The 21,229-nt window shown below is 41.8% G+C and overlaps 1 protein-coding gene across 1 annotated transcript in view; it reads left to right on the forward strand.

Annotated features, from left to right (window-relative positions):
* Positions 1–210: 210 nt before the first annotated feature.
* Positions 211–21,229, forward strand: part of npy8ar (neuropeptide Y receptor Y8a) — a 28,532-nt gene continuing 7,513 nt past the window's right edge. The window contains exon 1 of the mRNA XM_085462920.1: positions 211–396. The gene's annotated coding sequence lies outside the window, so the exon portion shown is untranslated. The remainder of the gene's footprint in view (positions 397–21,229) is intronic.

The raw sequence follows: 21,229 nt of genomic DNA on the forward strand, positions 1-21,229 counted from the left end.
AATCCATGAAATGACTGCATGGATGCCGTGAATGTTCGGCTTCCCCCTCAGCATCTGGTCCTGGTGTTTGGATGCTGAGGGGCCCCCTCAGACTCAGGCCTCCTTAAACGTGTTTACGACCCTGGGTAAAGCTGCTCTGTTGTCACTGCTCCCTCCCTCCCTCTGACTCCGCACTGGTTGGAGCTCCTCCTGCTCACTCTCCGAGCGGCCGCCTCTCCGTGCGGAGCTCACAGGCGCCTCTCCGCAGATGGGTGACTGCTCCACTTCTCCCGCTCTTCTCCTCCCAAACACGGCGGCAGCTTCTTTCAGCTGTGTACCGCAGGCAGCAGCAGCCCCTGCGCCGAGCACAGAGGCAGGACTGACGGGAACCGCGCTCCAGGTGTAAGCTCAGCTCAGGTGAGGATCTTTGACGCTTTGTGTCTCTGTGCAGGACTGCAGCTGCGTCCATTTAAATGTGAGTCATGTGAACGTGTTGGCATTTCGCGCGTGCACCCAGAGAAGTGATCTCAGAGATGTGCTGTGTGTTCACCTTCCGATCAAAGCGTGAGACATAAAGGCTCACGTGCACGGACAGAAATTCATCTCAAAAGTTAAAATATGGAAGACCGAAAGTGCCCCCAAAAATCATGACGTCAACAAATTACTGATTAAAATGGTTAAAATGCTTTTACAGGCACCAGAAACCACACTGAAAATAACCATAACATCCACTGTAAAATGTGACACAAATGAAGAATAAAGTTTATGTAGTGACATCCCTGTAGTTCACTCACTGAAGGAGGAAACAGACAAACAAACAAACTAATTAATTAATTAATAGTGAGCAAACAGTGACTACAGTACAAAACAGACATTTTTCATAATGAATAAATTATTAAAATAGAAGGTTAAAGGGAAGGTAAAACAACATCGCTTCAGTCCCATTTCATACATTCAGTGCCTGCACTTCATTTCTGCCTTTGTTCTTTGGTGTGTATTTTATAAGATTTAAAAATGTATTTAATATTTACTGGCATCAGCATCCTTGTCATAATAGTCAGTTGGAGAGGATCTTAAATGGCTCAAACAATAATTATTTATTTATTATACTTGTAAATATGCGACACGTTGATAGGCTTCTTTCTCTTTTTTGTCTCTTAATGATGACATTTAATTTTATGTGTTTGTGTGCCGAACGCATTTGTGCTTCCACATTAAAGGCATTGATGTCTGTGGAGTGCTTCCCACATCTTGTTAACATAATCAGCATCATTTTAATCATCAGTTCAATGTCACGGTTTGATTTCGAGAGAACGCTGGACCTGTGTGAGGAAATGAAACAGCGACCAGACTGATCCACACGTTTGTTCTGCACACTTCATTCAGTTTTATTTATACAACGCCAAATTACAACAGCACTCCCCACAGGGCACTTTGCACTGTAAAGACTGCAATCATACAGAGAACACAGAGAAAACCCTGACAGTCATGTGACCTCCTATGAGCCTATGACCGCCTACCTCACTCTACTTTTCTTCCACACTCTTCAGTTTAAAAACAGTCACACTTCTTATTTACATGAAGCCGAGGTTCGAAACACCCTTGGTTCAGGTGGGTGAAGCTGGAGGGTGGTGTCAGGCTTCTGTCTTCAGGCTGGAAGCGATTGGTAAAGTCCTGCCTGTCAGGGCAGCAGACTCCAAGAGGGACGGGGAGCGTGAAGCTCCGGCTGGCTTGGACTCGTTGACGTCTTTCTGCACTTTTCTAAGTTTGTAGCATCAGTAGCAGAACAGCACCACTGTAGAGTCCATAATAATCACAGCTGGAAGGTGATCCTGGACTTTAAATGACTTTTGACCTGCTCCCACCAGAGCTGACACCTGTCCCACCTGCTGATCTGACCCTGAAGGTTTACCCAGAATGCACGCTGTGAGTGATCAGAAACGGGTCAAAGTGCTGCAGGTCGTTCCGACTCGGACAGATGATAACACATTTGTTCAGAGACCAGGTTCAGTCCTCAAACTGAGTATTTAACCCTTTAAAACCGGTCAGCGCGGACACGCTCCGTTTTGCGCAACTACTTTTAAATCCTTGTAGCACTGCAACCACGTGAGCTAGCGCAATAATTTTTTTGCATATGAAACCGGAGGAGTTGTACTTACATCTAGGTCACAGTTTCCTTCCACATATAGCTTTGCAAAAACTGCATAAAAAGCACTTGCAGCAACAAAAACATAATATTCCAGAAACGCGCTTTGCCGATCCGATCAGCTGTTCGTAACACTTCCTACATTAGAATAGACGTCAGCGTGAGCTATCGCATGTCCTCCATTACCTGCCCAAAACCGGAAGTGACGTCATTTTCGCGGAAATGTAGTTTTTTTTTTTTTTTTTTTTAAAGTTATGTTTGACTTTATGACTTTCTGTGTCTTTTCTGGGATGCTCAGGACTCATATTGCACTGCTGGAAATAGTTTATTTTGATGCATATGCTGCTTTTTTGCAAATTTGCATTATAATATTTATTTTCGTTTTTCCTGCAGTATATAAAAATTGGTGTATTTCAAAAATAAAAATATGAAGACACTCAAAATAAATTTCCTGTGGTGGGAAACTATTTTGTGCAACTTTTTTGTATTTACAGTTTTGAGGGATAAGCCTCTTAAATTTCTCTAACTAGAAATATATGTTAAAAAAACAAAAACAATTTTCAATTTTTTTGTAGTTTATTGCACTTTCTTGCAATTTAGGTAATTTCTATGCACTTAATGCATGCATATTATTAAAATTTGGGCTATAATGGTTGTATTGATGTATAGCAACTTGAAATGCTCCCAAAAATGGCACTACAACATGTAAAAATATAATATAAGCTCTGGCAGACTTGGTTCTATGGTAGGTCTTAAAGGGTTAACTGATCTGGGTTCAGTTTCTATCAGAGCTGAACAGAGTGTTTCAGGCCTGAAAGTTTGATGTGGAGATCTGCTGGACTGATGAAGCTGCGAGGCTCAGACAGAGGGAGGCTGCCGAGCGGATGGACGGGTGGAGAACAACGGACTGACTGCCGTTAAACTCCTTGCTGTGAATGAGGACTTGTAATCCACTCTACCACAGTATTGTACACTGTATTCAAGTCTACAACATTAGGGGCGTGGCCTCTTTCACTGACAGGTGGATGGTGACACAGGCGGCTGTAGCTGCTAGCTGTCTGCTAACAGGATCTCTGGACTGTGTTTCTGTTGTTGGAGAATTTTAGAGTAATATTAATGACATCATGGGACCAATAATATGACTGCTGTGAGGTTACTGTACTAACAGAGCGTTCAAGAAGGTGGAGCTCCATGTCAGATTTAAATTCTAGGGTTTTATGTGGATGTTACTGAGCACTCAGTAGTGATGGTCTTTGGGTTTTATGATTTCAGTTTCTGATCATCTGTTCAGAGTCTGTGAGTACTTTAGTTTCCTTGGTTTTTCACATTTTACTTTGGTAGTTTTTGTCTGCTATGTCTAGGTTGAACTTTTACTTACTGTTCAGCAGTGGTTCATTCATTTCCTGTTTGCCCATCCACCGATCGGCCCTTGGTGTGTATGAATAGTCCTGTCCTCCTGTCGATCATCCGCATGTGCTCTTTGAGTTCAGTTTCTGTGTTTTCAGATTTCTCTTCTTTGGACTGATTAAGTAAAAATGTTCATGTTTGAATTTCAGTCCTGGTCCTGCAAAACATGAACAGTAAGGTGTGTGTGTGTGTGTGTGTGTGTGTTTTGCAGTTTTTGCAGCATTATCCTTACAGCTGTGGATCGCCTGTTTGTCCCATTGAGCTGCATCCGTCTTCTTGGCGAGCATTCACCATGTTAGGAACTTCAGCTGCTCGGTCGCTGCAACAGATTCTATTTGACCTTTGAACTGCAGCACAGCAGTGATTATGAATGAAGGAAGACCTTAAACATGGCATCAGACTGACAAAGCGGAAACAAACATCCAGGGCGCGGTGTGACGCCTGGCTTCACCTGAGCTCATGAAGCTCAGCAATGAGCGTTTGCACTTGATCTCCACGACTTCCTGTTCCTGTCTCGGAGCTCCTGTCCCTATGAAGAGTTTGGAGCTGACCAAATGATTTGATTTGGATCGAAAAGCAAAACGAAAGACAGACTATGTAAATGATTTTAACAGTTTTCCTACAGGGAAGGATGTGACATCACAGTGATGCAGTGAGTTTATCACAGAAGTGAATTCTCCAGAAATAAATTGAAAGAATGTTCTGCACACAGCGATAGAGTCAGGGCAGCCTGAGCGTCAGCGAGTGCTCTGAGCGTTACATCCTCCTGTCAGCTGACATCAGCGTCAGCTTGGCCCGCTGGACTGGTGTTTTACGCCGGCCCACGGCCACTCACCGATGACACAAAGAAAACAGGCATGAAATCTGTTAGAAGCCACAGTCTGCTCACTGCTGAGTCACTCAGGGCTGCTCAGGAACATCTGAGCCCCCCGAGCTCCTCAGACCTGCAGCTGTCTGAGGTCTACGGAAATTTGTGGTTCTCAGCTGAATGTGCTGTGGTGATTTGTCTGTTCTGCTTTTATTTTGGAGGTCAGGTTTAAATGTGGTGTAGAGAGGACCTGAACACTGGAGGCTTATCATTGGCTTATTTGAAAGTCCAGAGGATAAAGTCCAAACTACAACTGCATGTCCTCAACAAAAGACAGCTGTGAAACATGATTCAGAGGAAATATCACAGAAAAAAACAACTCTAACGAGAAGCTCAAAACACTAAAGAAACCAAACTCACCAAAAAACCAGGAAGTATCAACCAGGAAGTGAAATCCAGGAAGTGAAAATGTCTTCTAGTTACATTTTCAGAAAAGCAGACTTCCTGTTATCCTGCCATGTGACTGGTGACAGGTGAGCTTCCATGACTTCGTTGTCATGGTCGGTCTGTTGGGGTGCTGTCACAGCTGGGGGATCTTCTCGTTCTCTTGTAAGTAAAAGTGATCGTTTCTCAGCCGGCCATCTTTACATCAGTGAAATGTCGCTGAACGATGATGTGGTGGCATCAACATCGCCTCAATAAAACACAATTGTGTTTACAGACATCTTCAGTGAAAAACACGTGAAACATGCCTCGCACTCCTGATTCACTCACTAATGGTTTTAGTGATGAGATCCCCCATGGGTGTTCTGTCCGGCTCTGGAGGATCTGTCTTTGGTTTCTGAGGATTTATGCCTCCGGGATAACACCTGATGTAGATCACCTCACTGTGAGGTGTCTGTGAGAGCTGAGCCACATGCTGTGAGTCAGTGGAACATGGCACTTGATGGAAACACCATTAATCATCCTGCCCCTCGTCCCTCGGTAACCAGGATGCCATCGGGCTTGTTAATCACGCCGTCGTCCCAAAATGAGAAGCTGAAGAAAATAAAAACGGTCTTCAAAGTCTGAACACCTGCGTGGATTTCAGCATGATAGAGGTGTGTCTGCTATCCAACAGGGGGCGCCTGCTTTGATTTATTTTTAATTTCTAAGTGATTAAGATGAATCATCACGTCTTGATGCATTATCCAGGTAAGTAAATCCCTAAAAGTTGATTCTGTTCAGTGATCACTCTTACTGTGTGCACGCTGAGCTGTTGAGAGTAGGATCGTTCGTTCGGGATGAGAACATCTCTGGAATCATTTTCATCATCATGCTAATTGTATTTATCTCACAGCTGCTGGAGGAAGTGAGCAGATTAGCTCCTTCCTGCTGCCTTTAGGGGTGTAATGGTCACCCTCGCCACCCCTCAGCCTAAACCAAGACGTAATTACAGCAGTGAATGAGAAAGCAGTGGGCTGTCTTTGTGTCTTTTAGCATCCCTGTTCCTGAATTGTTCTGTTATAAAAGCATTAGAGGGGCTGGACCAACGGGTGTTGGCTCTGGAATTGGGCTTGACTAGAAATCTTCTGTTGGGGGGGATTACCAACAGAGTGCCGTGCTGATTCTCAGCCATGAGCACGACCCGCGGGCTGCAGGACATGTTCACCTACTCATCACCGGTATGTGGAACCTCCACTTGTCTGTCCATCCATTCATCCATTTGGTGCTGCAGAGCTCTCAATTCAGCTCAATTCAGTTTTATTTATATAGCACCAAATCACAGCAACAGCTGCCTCAAGGTACTTTATATTGTAAGGTAGACCCTACAATAATACATGCAGAGAAAAACCCAACAATCATGACGCCCTATGAGCAAGCACTTTGGCTACAGTGGGAAGGAAAAACTCCCCTTCAAAAAGAAGAAACCTCCGGTAGAACCAGGCTCAGGAAGGGGCAGCCAACTGCTGCGACCGGTTGGGGTGAAAGAAGGAAGACAAGATAAATACATTCTGTGAAAGAGAGACAGAGATTAATAACAACTAATGATTCAATGCAGAGAGGTCTATTAATGCATAGTGAGTGAGAAAGGTGACCTAAGAAGAAATACTCAATGCATTATGGGAATCCCCCAGCAACCTAAACCTACTGCAGCATAACTAAAGGAAGGATTCAGGGTCACCTGCCTTTTAAGCGTAATCTAAAACTAACTCTTTCGCGCTACGTCCACACCTACATGGGTATTTTTGAAAACGCAGCTGTTTCGTCCACGCGTAAACGGCGTTTCGAATCACCGAAAACTAAGATTTTTTTTTAAAACTCATTTTTTGCGTTTACGTGTGGACGAGGAATACAAAGTTCGTCATGCAACGTCAAAGGTATGTGCCTTTTTTCACGTCAGCTGTGCGCCACGTCATTGCTTACATGAGAGGAATTGCAGAATGGCAGATAGTCAGAGTAACAGTATTTTGTCTCTATCTTCAGGTTTTACACACTTGCATATAAACACGCAGTTACTGTCCCTCTATTTAGAAAGGCAGAGGCATCACGGTGTGATTATTTTACATGTAGTTGTGTTTTTTCCTGTGTAATAATATTCAACATTGCTATCAATACATTTTTCAAAAAAATGCCTCTCTGTGGAAAATGGGTTTAAAAACATAAACAACTGTGGGATACTGTTTGTCCGTGATTTGAAGAGCCCAGCGCTGCTCCCGATGAAGGGAAAACCAATTCTGCAGGGAGACCTACCTCGGCACTTGTGCAGGTGAAAGCAAGGGTAAGATTTGCTTCACCATATTTTCTAGTCTTTGGCTTAGAATGAAGTTGGTTTGGAAACATATTCAGCGATGCTTCATCTCCTGCTTTGCATTTGTGTAGGCGCCCCGCTCTAGCAGTGTCCAAGAGTTGTTGGTTTTTTTTTTTCCCTTTTCATGCTGCCCCCCCCCCCCCCTGCAATGGCTCTGCACCCCCCTAGGGGGCGGGCCCCACACTTTGGGAAGGTCTGTATTAACTGAAGGCTTTTCATAGAGTTTTTAGGACATCCTAGCAGCAGGGAATTACAGTAGAAGTAATAAATGCATGAACTGGTCAAAAATGACTCCAGGGTTTCTCATGGTGTTATTGGAGGCCAAGGTAATGCCATCTAAAGTAAGAGTTTGTTTAGATACCATATTTCTAAGATTTTCAGGGCCGAGTCCAATAACCTCAGTTTTATCTGAATTTAGAAGCAGAAAATTAGAGGTCATCCAGGTCTTTAAAACTTTCCTGCAGTTTAACTAATTGGTGTGTGTTATCTGGCTTCATGGATAGATAAAGTTGGGTGTCATAAGCATAGCAGTGTATGTATGTGTGCTAGACCTTCTGATGATACTGCCTAAGGGAAGCATGTATAATGTAAACAGAATTGGTCCTAGCACCTACAGCGTGCTCTAATCATTCTAATAGAATATTATGGTCAACAGTATTGAACACGGCACTGAGGTCTAGCAGGACAAGCACAGGGATGAGTCCACTGTCAGAGGCCATAAGAAGATCATTTGTAACCTTCACTAAAGGTGTTTCTGTGCTGTGATGAGCTCTGAAACCTGACTGACACTTTTCAAATAAGAAAGTCTGCGGGTCTCCGTGTAATCGGTTTACTGTTCCAATACTTTTAGCCCTCACTGTACTTCCATCTGTGACTTCATCAAACATGTAAGAATAACCAGGAAGTGTGAGTACGCCATCTGTAATAGTGTGGTGAGCACATGAGCAGAGATTTCCTCCTCTTTGTGTGTCCTTGAATTGCATCCCGCCCTTCCCTTCCCAGCTTCATATTCATTATGAGAAGTTTTTCCCCTTAGCTTTAAAGACACTTTCAATCCTAACAGACATTAAACCTGAAGGATCATTTCACCCCCACTGACCGCCCGGTCATGCCAACAATCTGAGCTCTGCGACGTGGCGGAGACAGACAGCTCGCCGGCCCGCAGGCACCACCGTCTGCATACATGCAAACTCGATGGCACGAAGCTGGCGCTAAGACGAAAGCGTCAGCCCTCTGGAATCATCTGCCACATCGAACTGATATCAAACATCAGGATGTGACCTCTGTGATGGCTGTCCTCACCCGCCTCCGCACAAAGGAAACCTTCATAGCTTAATCCAGCTCAGATTTCATGGCTCTGCTGCATGGCTGTTCCACTTCCACACTCAGAGAAACACAAGTTATTTATATCCGTGCAGCCAGAACACACTCTTCCAGCAGAAAGCAGCCGCAGAGCGCCGAGAGCTCCCAGCCAACACGAACGTCTCAGTGCTGAACATTCGAAGCTCAAACACATTCAAGTTGTTGGTTTAATGTGTGCGTGCTCCCCCTCTGCTGCACAGACCACAAACATGACGGGCTCGACGCTGTGCTGCAGGTGACCTCCTTCCTGCAAGACGTTCCCTCTCACATCGACACACAGTGAGCTGCAGCTTCTGCAACTGTTCCGGTATTTTTTTTTTTCCCATGATGAGAGCAACAAACCAAACAGAACCTGCAGTTCCTCTGACGTCCAGCAGAGGCAGCAGTGAGACCGTCCTCATAGACTTCCATGTTAAAACAAACCTGTTTGGTCTCTGTAGATAATTTAAACCTTCATTATATTCGTTTAAGGAAGATATTTTTGTAACTCACCTGTTTGCATTACGAGGAGTGTGGCCTCTCTGACTGACAGGTGGATGATGACACAGGTGCTGTAGCTGCAAGCTGTCTGCTAGCTTCACCTGAACTGGACCTTTGGACCATGATTGTGCTTTTAGACATCATGTGACTAATAATATCGCTGCTGTGAGGTTACTGTACTAACAGACCATCTCAAAGAAATTCTAGGATCCTCATTGGATGTTCCTGATTAGCTGGTGTCTATCTGATAGCTAAGCATTAACTGATAACTCAGCACCTTCTGGTTGAACTATGGTCATGGCGTGGCTGTAAGCTGTACTAACCAGTGACATAGAACATGAAGATAAATAATCTCAGTCACACAAACCTGTCATGCACATTTTGAATATTTTACAGAATGTCAGCCCTAAAAAAACGTTGATATTTTTTCCAGCGTTTTTGATTCTCACCACTTCTTTAGTTCGTGAAATGTTTGGAATTGATGAACAAATTTCAGCTGTTTTTATGGAGATCATCACTCCTATAACAAACAGATTTAAGTCTTCAGACTGTGACGCCTGCAGTGGTAGTAAAACTGATCTGGGTTCAGTTTCTCACAAAGCTTTAATGTGTTTTTTAACCCAGAGTTTCAAGTGGAGATCTGCTGGACTGATGAAGCTCAAACATGCAGCAAAAAGCCCAAAATGTGGACCTATGCAAGTGTACCTGAAGGGTCTGTGAGGCTGAACATGTTCACAGTGTGAAGGGGACATAATGCATCATTGATTAAACAAAGAGCAGCTGACTGTGATTAGTGTCTGATGGAACAACCCTGTTGCACAGCTTTCCTCTGCAGCCCACAGATTACACTGTGCACATTCAGTAAACTCAGAGTCTGAGTGCTCTGATTCTCTGCGCAGCTGCCGCTCGGTCAGGTCGGCTTAGGTAATGTGTTCTGAGGAAAGAGAAAAGGAAGAAGAAATGAAATATCAAAGATCAGCAAGGTCATCGGGGGTAAATGGGCAACTGCAGGCGGAGTAGCAGCACCTCCACGTCTTCAGATTCTGGTCATGCACTTCATAACTTCACCGAAGGTTCAGGCATGCGCTCAGAAACAGCACATGCATGGCCCGAGTGGAATTCTGGTTCTCCTTCTTAAATTCACCACGATGATGTCACCCCGATCTTCCATCATGCTTTAAAAAGTGCACACTATGAGCGTCTCAGGCTGTCCTAAACTTGAGCCCCATCAGCTTCACGCCTGCAGGAGTCCAGCTGAAGTAGCTGAAGTACTAACAGCAGCCAGATGAACCCACTTGTGCCTTTTTCTGGACTGAGTTACCCAACATGTTTGATCCTGTGTGTGGACAGATGAACCAGAGCCACCAGGCTTCTTTTATCTCCATGGACCAGCTCTTCATAGTCACATGAAGGCATGTGTGATGGAGATGGTGATCAGGTTGAAATTTTACTGCAGAATCTGCTCTGAATCTGTGCTGTGGGATACGACAGAGCCGCCTCTCACACTGTTCCCATTAACAGTGTTTCATAGAGGAGTTCAAAGCAGTGGGTGAACGTCAGCCTGTCGGCTGCAGAAAGTGAGCTGTCAGTCACAGATGGGAAGATGTGGGAGGAAGGAAGTTCAGACATTGTTCAGCCATCTGACGAGTGTGTTGGAGGACTTGTTTTAAGTTGGCACTCAAATCAACACGCTTTCATTTATGGGTAGAAATGAGGCAGAAATTTATCATAAAGCCTGAAAAATCTAATTTCAGTTGCTGTAGGAAACTTGAACCAGAGCTGAAAGATGCAGTCTTTTATTTTGAATCCCTTTTTCCTTTCAGAGTTGGAGCCATTAAGCTCTGCTTTTGCACTGAAAAACTGCTGGACTCTTACTGTGAAAACAGAGTCCAGCAAGCTGTTCTGCAATTAACTTCAATTCAGTTTCATTTATACTTAGTTCATTTACATTTATATATATTTATATAAATCACAATATTAATACTGTGAGGTAAAGATACTACAATAATACAGAGAAACTCCAGCAGTCACATGATTCTCCCCACCCACATCTAAAAAACCCTCCCTTTTAACAGGAAGAAAAGTCAGACAGAACCAGGCTCAGAGAGAGGTGGCCATTTTTTCACATCCATGACAGACTGTGTGGGAAACATGGATGCAGCCACCACAATGCCACTGGATTCTGGACTCTGTGACCTGAAGCCTTAGGCCCGGGGTGGCCAACTCCGGGCCTCAAGAGCTGGTGTCCTGCAGGTTTTAGATGGGTCCTTGATCCAACACAGCTGATTTAAATGGCTAAATTACCTCCTCAACATGTCTTGAAGTTCTCCAGAGGCCTGGTAATGAACTAATCATTTGATTCAGGTGTATTGACCCAGGGTGATATCTAAAACCTGCAGGACACCGGCTCTCGAGGCCTGGAGTTGGCCACCCCAGTCTTAGGCTGTGTCGAAATTCAGGGGCCACATCCTTCGGAGGTCACATTTGTAGGCCGATTACATGGTGACAAAGGCTGTCCAAATTCGAAGGTTGCTCCAAATGTGGCCCAGAAATGCATCCTCCTTTTCCCCAGATTTGACGCATGGGCCGGGTGTATCGTTCGTGGCCCACCATATCCCAGGATTCATTGCGAATAAGGGTTGAAGAAAATCTTTTGAGAAAAACGGCAGGTGGTTGAAGTGAAGCAATCCAGAAATAAACTTTTAAAAGTAAGTACTGTTTTTTTTTTTTAAAAATTTTTTTTATCTCATTAAAAATATCCAGCGGAACAAATTTAGCATAATGAAAAGTCTTAAAAAATTCAATGTAGCTAACATTCGGTTGTTTTAGGACAAACCAACCAAAAGTCTGGCCCGTGAGCTGTGGTAAGGAAGCAGACTCAACCATGCTGTGCTGAAGTTTATGGTTAAATGAGCTCTCATCCTGTATAAACCACTAATAAATAAGACAGGCAATAAATGGAGAAGTCCTCCTCCTGTGTCTGTGCTGTTTGTTATGCTTATATCATACAATTTGAGCATGTCACTTTTGTTATAAAGCCCAACATTTCTGCAGGATCATATGTCCTGTTTCTCCTTTCTCTTTTTTTCCCTCTTAAATTTCTCTTTAATTGTCCCACACAGGGAAATTTGATTGTAACAGCAGCCAGAAAGACACATATACAAACAAACAGGACACAGAACAGAAACATACACAATTTTCTTTCTTACATATTTACATCAAGGACAATGGTTACTATAAACGGAGTAGTGTACAGTTATTAAATAAAATTAACTACCGATAAGAAGCAAACCCAGGTTGTGGTGCGAATTGGTTGATTAAATTATTGCAGTTACAGCGCAGATGTAAACATCTATGATTGTTGGGAGCAGTTTTGATTGTACAGTCTGACAGCTGCAGGGAGGAAGGACCTGCGGAAACACTCCTTCATGCATTGGTGCATGAAGGATTTTAAATGATTGTGTGATTTTAAATACATAAAATATGTCCATGTGATTCTATTAGAAAACTTTGTTTTCATCTTGCAAGTTAACAGATATTTGATAAACTTCTCCTGCTTTTGTTGTTAACTGCCATGGCTGATTTTCTTCTGCAAGCGTCCAGAGTAAGGAGAGACTGAGAAGGGACAGAGGCTCTTCATCCCTGATGAAACACCAGCACAGGTTCAGCAGTGTGTGAGGAAGAGGAGGAGAAAAAGGAGCCAGCAGCAGCTGAGAGATGAAGAGGAGAACAGGGGGAGAACAGGCAGCTGTTCTCTGTACATGAAGGATGGCTGAAAATATTTAAAACAGTTTTCAGATATTTGCTTCGTGTATTTGCAACACAAACTATAACAGCTGCATATAGGGAACCACTGACTGATGTTTATCCTGCAGGACAGGATCTGACAGGGAAAGAAGAGAAAATAAAAGTAACCATAGACAACTTTGATAATGATCTGATTTATCCAGAATGTATTTAGTCAAAATATTGTTTTCATCACAATGGGATTGTACTGGTTTCAGTGGGAAAAGTATGCAAGTAAGAGGTTCAAAGAGCTGTGAAAAGCTGTACATTCATAAAGTATGTATGTAAAATACAATATTTTATAACGATGTTGTTTCTGTGTCATCTCTATTCCTTGAGACTCTTTTTTTTTTTTTTTTTATAACTCTTTATTTTGTACTTTTTCCTTTGTATTACATACGGACAAGACAATAATAATAATAACACAACAACAAACACACACAAAAAAAAAAAAAAAAAAAAAACCACGAGAGGTCCCGCCCTATAAGGCTGACTGAGACTTATAAATTATCCATTTTGTCCACTGTTTTCGGTGTTTGTCAGATTTCAGTCTCAGAGTGTAAGTCATTTTTTCCATTGTATATATGTCCTCGATTACGTCCATCCAGTCTTCCAGTTTTAAAGGATCGCTTTTCAGCCAATTCTTTGTTATCACCTTTTTGCTTGACAACAACATAATCTTAAACAAATACCAGTCCTCCTTTTTTACATTTTCCCATATTCCAAAATACATTACTCGTGCCTCACACAGTACTTCATACCCCAGCACCTTCGTCATTGTTGCCGCGATTCTTTCCCAATATGATTTAATATATTTACACTTCCAAAACACATGTGAGTGATTGGCGTTCCAGTCTCCACATAATCTCCAGCATTGTTGGGGTGTTTTCAACTGCTTGCTTTTGATATATGGAGTAATAAAAAACCTAATCACATTTTTCCAGCCATATTCTCTCCATCGTCTAGAGCTAGTGGAGTTATGCTGTGTGAGACATAAGGATCGCCAATCATCCTCTGACAACTCAATTTGTAGTTCCGATTCCCACTTTTGTTTAATATATAATGTTTCATTCCTATTCGAATTTTGTAGGCCATCATATAATTTCGACAGAATTCCTGATGGAAGATTTTTATATGCACCTGTTATTGTTCCTATTATACGATTTCTTTCTCTCGAGAGCTTCTTTCTAATTTCTGTATTGTAAAAGTGTCTTAATTGAAAGTACCTAAATAAATCTGATTTATCCAATCCGAATTGTTTCTGTAGATTCTCAAAAGATTTAAATGTTGTCCCATCTATTAATGTACACATTGCTGTAATTCCTTTATTGACCCATCTTAAAAATGTACTATCCCATTGTCCACTTTGGAATTTTCGAGAGTATGCAGGCCAAATCAGCAATTTACAATCTTCTGTAATTCTATATTTCTTCATTATTGTCCACCAGAGTTTAATAGTAAATTCAGTGATGAGATTTTTGTTCGTGGGCTGGGTAGTTTCTTCTCCCAATCTTGCTTGTGGATGACATGATAGGCAATAATTTAACTCTATATGCTTCCATTTTGAAGTATATTCTGATGAACACCAGTAAACAGTATATCTCAGCTGGGCTGCATAGAAATATTCCTTGAAATTCGGGAGGGCAAGTCCTCCTTTTTCTTTTCCTGATTGGAGTATTTTAAATCTTATTCTTGGCTTTGTCCCTTTCCAAATAAATCTACTAACTAATTTATCCCATTTACCAAACTGTGCATCTGTTATTTGGACTGGTAATGAGGTGAATAGGTACAATAACCGGGGAAGCACATTCATTTTTATTACCTCTATTCTTGAGCTAAGGTCCTTGACAAGCGGAGCCCATTTAATCAGATCTTTTTGGATTGTATTACTAAACTTCACATAGTTTGCCTCGTATAAAGTACTTGTATCACTAGTTAAATAGACACCTAAGTATTTGATCTTATTTGAATCCCATTTTAGTTTAAGTTCATTTTGTAATAATTCTTTGGGGAAATAATTCAGACAGAGTACTTGAGTCTTTACGATGTTTAGTTTATATCCTGCGTTTTTACCAAAATATTTTAATGCTTTAAACAGCCAAGGAAAGGTCGTATCAGGATCCTGTAGATATATAATTATATCATCTGCAAAAAGACCTATTCGTTGTTCAAGTTTGGAAACAAAAACCCCTTTTAAGTCTGTACTTTGCCGTATATACTGAGCCAAAGGCTCAATATACAAAGCAAAAAGAGCTGGACTCAAGCAGCAACCTTGCCTAGTTCCTCTAAAGAGCTCAAAGCTGTCTGTCAAGTCCCCATTTATTTTAACTCTAGCCATTGGCCTATGATACAGGGATTGTATACACTTGATGAAGATACTGTCAAAGCCCATTCTCTTCAAAACAGCAAAAAGAAATATCCAAGAGACTCTGTCAAAAGCCTTTTCAGCATCTAAACTCACTAAGGCTGTTGGGATTTTTTCTCTATTAACTTCATTAATTATATGCAATGTGCGTCGTATATTGTCTTGTGTCTGTCGCCCCTTAATGAACCCTGTCTGGTCTTCATCCACCAGGTCAGGAAGGAACAGCTCTAGGCGTCTTGTGATTATAGATGTAAATAGTTTATAATCAACATTTAAGATGGAGATTGGGCGATAAGAATCACAGTTTTCCTTGTTTTTACCTTCTTTCGGTAAGACTGAGATGATGGCCTCTTTCCAGGAAGGTGGAATTTTAGCGTGTTTTATTGTCCAATTAAAAGAATCTATCAAAATAGGGGCCAAAACCTCTTTGAAAGTCTTATACCACTCATTGGGGTACCCATCACTCCCTGGACTTTTATTCGTCTTCAATCTCCTTATTGCCTTATCCAGTTCTTCCTTTGTAATTGGTTTGGTTAATAGTTCATTTTGAGTTGTCCCTATTGAAGGGAGGTCTAACTGATCCAAAAACTCTACAATTTCTGGTCCATTTTTCTGATCCAGTTGACTATACAATGTTTTATAATATTCTTGAAAGGTGTTTTTTATCTGTGTTGGTTCATATAGTAGTTCCTTGGTATTTGGATCTCTAATCTTGTTGACTGCATTAGTTATTTGCATTAATTTTAACCGTTTAGCCAATACTTTAGTTGCTTTGGAGCCAGACTCATAGAATGTTTGTTTTGTGAATCTCAGTTTCTTTTCTATTTCCTCCATAGTCAAATCACTTAGTTGTTTTCTTACGTTTTTGATTTTTTCGGCCAAATCAGGACTCAAATCTGTATGCTTTTTTTTTTCCAAATCCCTTAATTGTTGTTCTAATTTGGACTGTGTAAGCTTCTTCATTTTTTTGAGGTAGCTGGTCCTTGATATCAAATACCCCCGAGTTACTACTTTCACAGTATCCCAAATTATTGTTGGGTCTATCTGATCATCCTTATTGTGGGCAATACAGGTTTGTATTTCTTTTTTGATCTCTTTTACCTCAGATTCATTATTGAGAATACCAATGTTCAATTTCCATAATAATTTCTTTTTCTGATTATGTAGGTGAATGGTCAAATGAATGGCGTTGTGATCCGACAAGTCGGCTATACCGATATTGCATTCTGTGACTCTATGTTTATCACTTCTATTTATCAAAAAAAAATCTATCCTAGAGTGAACCTTATGGGCTGCTGAGAAATGGGTATAATCCTTCTCCAGAGGGTGTAATTCTCTCCATACATCACAGAGATCCGCTTCCTTTATTAATGAGTTAAGAGATTTAGATTTATTATCTTTGCGTCTTTTTTTGCTTGTAGTATCTTTAGTATGATTTAATATACAGTTCCAGTCGCCCCCACATATCAAGGTCCCTTCACTAAAGCTTATAATTTTTTCAGATAGTTTTTGATAGAATTTTGAGTTGTCCTCTGGAGGGGCATACACATTTATCAGGGACACCACTTCATTATTAATCCTCCCTTTGACAGCAACATATCTACCCTCCTTGTCACGGATTTCCTCTAACTTTTCAAAATTTACCGTGTTAGCTAATAAAATTATAACTCCTCTTCGTCTGCTATTCTTACATGAGCTATAAAAAGAATTTACATAGCCAAGCTTTTTAAATTTTTCATGTTCTTCTTTTGACATATGAGTTTCTTGAATGAATATAATCTGTGCCTTGTGTCGTTTCAATTTAGATAGCAATCTACTCCTTTTAACTGGATTCCCCAGACCATTGATATTGATTGAAATAATTTTTATTTTACCTACACCACTCATAATTCGTACAGTGTGCAATGATCATCCCCTCTAGTTTAAGAAAATAAAATAAAACAATATTACTAGACATTAAACAAAAATTAAACACAAACTTGCGACTCCCAATTAGTAGGAAGAAACTGTCTCCCACCATGACCCCGTTGGTAGATCTAGGGTAAAAAACCTCCGTAAAGGAGGGCCCTATGAAATATTTGAGAACTGAAGAAGTAGTTCCCAAATTATAGTCCAACGTATTTACCTCCATCCGGTGTTGCTCCTCCAGAACTTTGAATTTAAGAGGCCTATAATTTTCTGATCAGTAACAGGGGGAAGATATCCCCCGAACTAATCAGCATTTCTCTGAAATTCCTCCAATTTTTTTTTAACTCTCTGCCTCGGGGAAGAAATTTGCTCTCGATGGGAGATTGAGGCCCGTTTCCACTCTCGACACCTTCTGCTTAGCGCATCGTCCTCCTCAGATGCTGCCGGGATCTGGACATCGTATCCCCTCCTCTGCATCTCCATAGCCGCCTCTCGTACGTTACCGTAGTTTCTGACTCCGTCCTGCCAGTGGATCCGAATGCTCGTGTAGGGAGTTTGGAAGCGCACTCCCGCTTCCTTTAGTATCCGCTTAACTTCTCTGTATTGTTTGCGCTTTTGAACAATATCTGATGCATAGTCATGATCAAAGTAGATCGTCTTGCCATTCACCTGGATTTGCTTCTTTTTCCAAACTTCTCGAAGTATGAGTTCTTTCGTTGTGAATTCCTGGAAATTAATAAGAATCGGACGTGGGAATTCTCCAGGGCGCGGTTTCTGTACAGAGATACGATGGGCCCGCTGGATCTTAAGTTCTAGCCCGGCCGGTATAGGTATCTCGTGCTGTAGCAGCTCCGAGACAAAGTCTTGGACAGATCTCCCCTCGGAGCCTTCCTCCACTCCAACCAGGCGTATATTATTTCTGCGAGATCTTGACTCCAGGTCCACCAGCTTGTTCTGAATAAATTTCTGTGTTTTCAAGCTTTGGAGGAGCGCTTCAATTAACTCCATTGTCACATCTTCTATATTTCCCACTCGATCCTCGGCTTCCCCCACTCTCTTCGACAGAGTTTTTATGTCCTCCTTTATCTTGTCGAGCTTACCGCCCAATTCCCGCTGTAGCGTGTTAATGCCTTCTCTCAGCCTTTCATTATCTTGTTTCATTTCTGATTTCAATGATTCGATGGCTTTTAGTAATTCGCCAGCCGAATCTCTAATTATGCCATCGGGGCTCGTGCAGTCTTGTCCTGTTGCGTTATTGGTATTTATTTTTGCGGCTTTATCATGTCCCCTTGGCATTTTGGCCTCCTTTTGCCTTATTCCTCACCAATTATATTCGTTTTGCTCAATTGAATTGTCTGTTGACGAGTTTTCGGTGTTTTAAATTCCTGATAGGGAGCTACCACCAAACGCGTCCACTCAATCCGCCATGACACCCGGAAGTCTCCTTGAGACTCTTTTACCCAAATATCGGCCTCTTTAATGCTCTGATATCTTCAACATCTTAAATTATATTGCCCAGTTTTCTCATCAATAAAAGAATATTTACTGCATCAGTCTGATTTCCATTTTATGTGAAATGTACAAGGATCAAATCTTTGTAGTTAATTTTTGGGATTTTTTGGGATATTGCCCTTTAATATAACTAAAGATTTCAGCCAGTGGTCACTGTATATTAATATTTGTCTGTTAGACAGTCACAAGTTATAAATGATATGAAATAGAAATATATATACCTTGAATTTTAACTGAAATATAATATTTGAGACAACTGAGTTAAATTTCACCTCTGAGGATTTTTTTTTTCAAAAAATGAAGTATATATAGTAAAATATCAATAATGGAAATCATTTTACATTTATACCATCAAAATGAAATGAGACATTTCAAGAGCTACACTAGCAAACTATTTTACTAGCTAAACTTAGCATAATTGGCTCAGCACATGGCTGTAATGTTCACCCAGATACATCACACGGAGATGAAACAACACAATTTTCTTCAGTAAAAGTAAAAAAAATGACATAAAATAAAGATTTTCTCTATTTCTGTCAAACCACAGCTGTAGCTGGTTTTGGACACATGTAGTAGCATACCAGCTGAGCAGACAGTGGGCGGAGTCAAGTTGAGACATTGCAAAATTCATTGTTGGAACATTAACAGTAACCTTGTCGGGTTTTCTGATAACCTCCTGCATGAAATCCGCAGAGACCTGTGGGCACTGTCTTTGCCGAACTGACATCCAGCAGATGTCAGAGGAACTGATTGATCTGGGTTGCACCTTTTGGATGTTTTCAGCTCTTGGGTCTCTGTTGGGCTTTTTCTATATGACCAACTACATTTTGCAGCCAGACGAGTCGCCCCCTGCTGGCCATTAGACAGAATGACCGAACACCTGCCTGGAGACAGAAGATTTGTTGTCAGGCGATGATGTAGTAAACATGCCATGTTTTGTGATGTTTTTCTGCACAGCAGAGGAAACACATTGTTTCCAGATGTTACTGGTGTTGTCTCGTCAACATCTGTCAAGCTGCTGTCCTGTGTTGGAGCTTTACGTGTGCATATTTTAAAAACAGTGTGGATCTCTGAGTGTTCTTGTGCAGGAGCGAGGGAGCAGCAGATATGGAGCTGTGTGATGGCTGCCATGACAAGCGGGTGGCTGCTGCGAGTGAGTCAGAGCGTGGCTGTGCACAAACACCTGTGAGTGTGTCTCATTTGGTGGCAGTTCAGTCCCTCAGGGCTGATGAAGGCTGTCAGTGGAGGGCGAAATGAAAGAGTGGGCGAGGCAGACAGCTGATGGTGTCGATGTGCATGTGATCAGAGGATGCGCGCTGCCTGCAGCAGCTGATGGTCTAAAAGCTGTATCTTAATTAAACCGTTAAGTCAGCACGTCGCAGATAAGTGAGAACACGGGTCGTTAAAACGATACTGAGTGTGGGTGTGTGTATAGTTTGTGCACATGTGTAAGAACATTACATATATCATACATGACAGTTCAAACTCTGATATTCTTTAAAACCACAGAGGGCTACAGTGTATCAGCAGCTGATCTCAGCTTATAGTTGTTAGCATCAGAACCTTTCTAGACTCCCTGCTCCACAGGGGGTGCTCTCGAGCTGCTCCGGAATGAGAGGGGCTTTGTGGAGCTGCAGAACAGAGCGGATCATCATTGTTTTCTGTCATCTGATCAGTATCTCTGAAATTAGAAATATCCTGTCTCAGATTGACACTGAAAAAGTAGTTCATGCATTTAGTACTTCTAGGCTAGACTACTATGATTCGTTATTATCAGGATGTCCAAACAACTCCCTGGAAATCCTTCAGTTAATCCAAAATGCTGCAGCAAGAGTACTGACAGGGACTAGAAAGAGAGAGCAGATTTCTCCTATACGGACTTCCCTTCATTGGCTCCCTGTTAAATCCAGAATTGAATTTAAAATCCTGCTCTTTTCATACAAGAATAATCAATAAATAATTAGGCCCCATCTTATCTTAAAGACCTTATAGTACTGTATCACCCCATTAGAGCGCTTCACTCGCAGACTGTTAGTTGTTGTTTCTAGAGTATTTAAAAGTAGAATGGGAGGCAGAGCCTTCAGCTTTCCATCCCCTCTACTGTAGAACCAGCTTCTAGTTTGGATTCAGGAGACAGACACTATCTCTACTTTTAAAATTAGGCTTTAAAGTTTCTTTTTTACTAAAGCATATAGTTAGGGCTGTATCAGGTGACCCTGAGTCCTTTCCTTAGTTATGCTGTTATTGGTCGGTCAGTGCACATGGCTGCCCGTCCCTGAGACTGGTTTTGCCGGAGGGTTCTTCTTGTGATTCGATGCCATACAAATAAAACTGAATTAAATTAAATCGTTGCATGAGTTATGGTGAGAGCAAACTACAGTCTGATGATTTGGAAGGTCTGACTGTTGGAGAGCTGAGCTAGGATTTGTTTTTTTTCTGCTACTTGTGCACATGGAGCGACTGTCGGGCTGTGAGGAGTGTTTTTAGGCTTCCTGTTTGAAGTGCAGCCCTCACGCTGCAACGTTTTAGCAAACGCCGACAGTCAGATAGTTGGAGAGTGGTTTTTCTGCCGAGTGTGTCCCAGTGAGCTGGGCTGCATAATGTGCCATTACACCCACGCTGGCAGTGTACGCTAACGAGTGTCTCTGGACGATGGAGTGCAGCTCAGCATGAGATAGCAGCATG

The sequence above is a fragment of the Copadichromis virginalis genome, linkage group LG7 (genome assembly GCF_057382275.1).
Source record: "Copadichromis virginalis isolate Kocher_CV1m ecotype Utaka linkage group LG7, C_Virginalis_male_GT1.1, whole genome shotgun sequence".
Lineage (NCBI taxonomy): Eukaryota > Metazoa > Chordata > Actinopteri > Cichliformes > Cichlidae > Copadichromis > Copadichromis virginalis.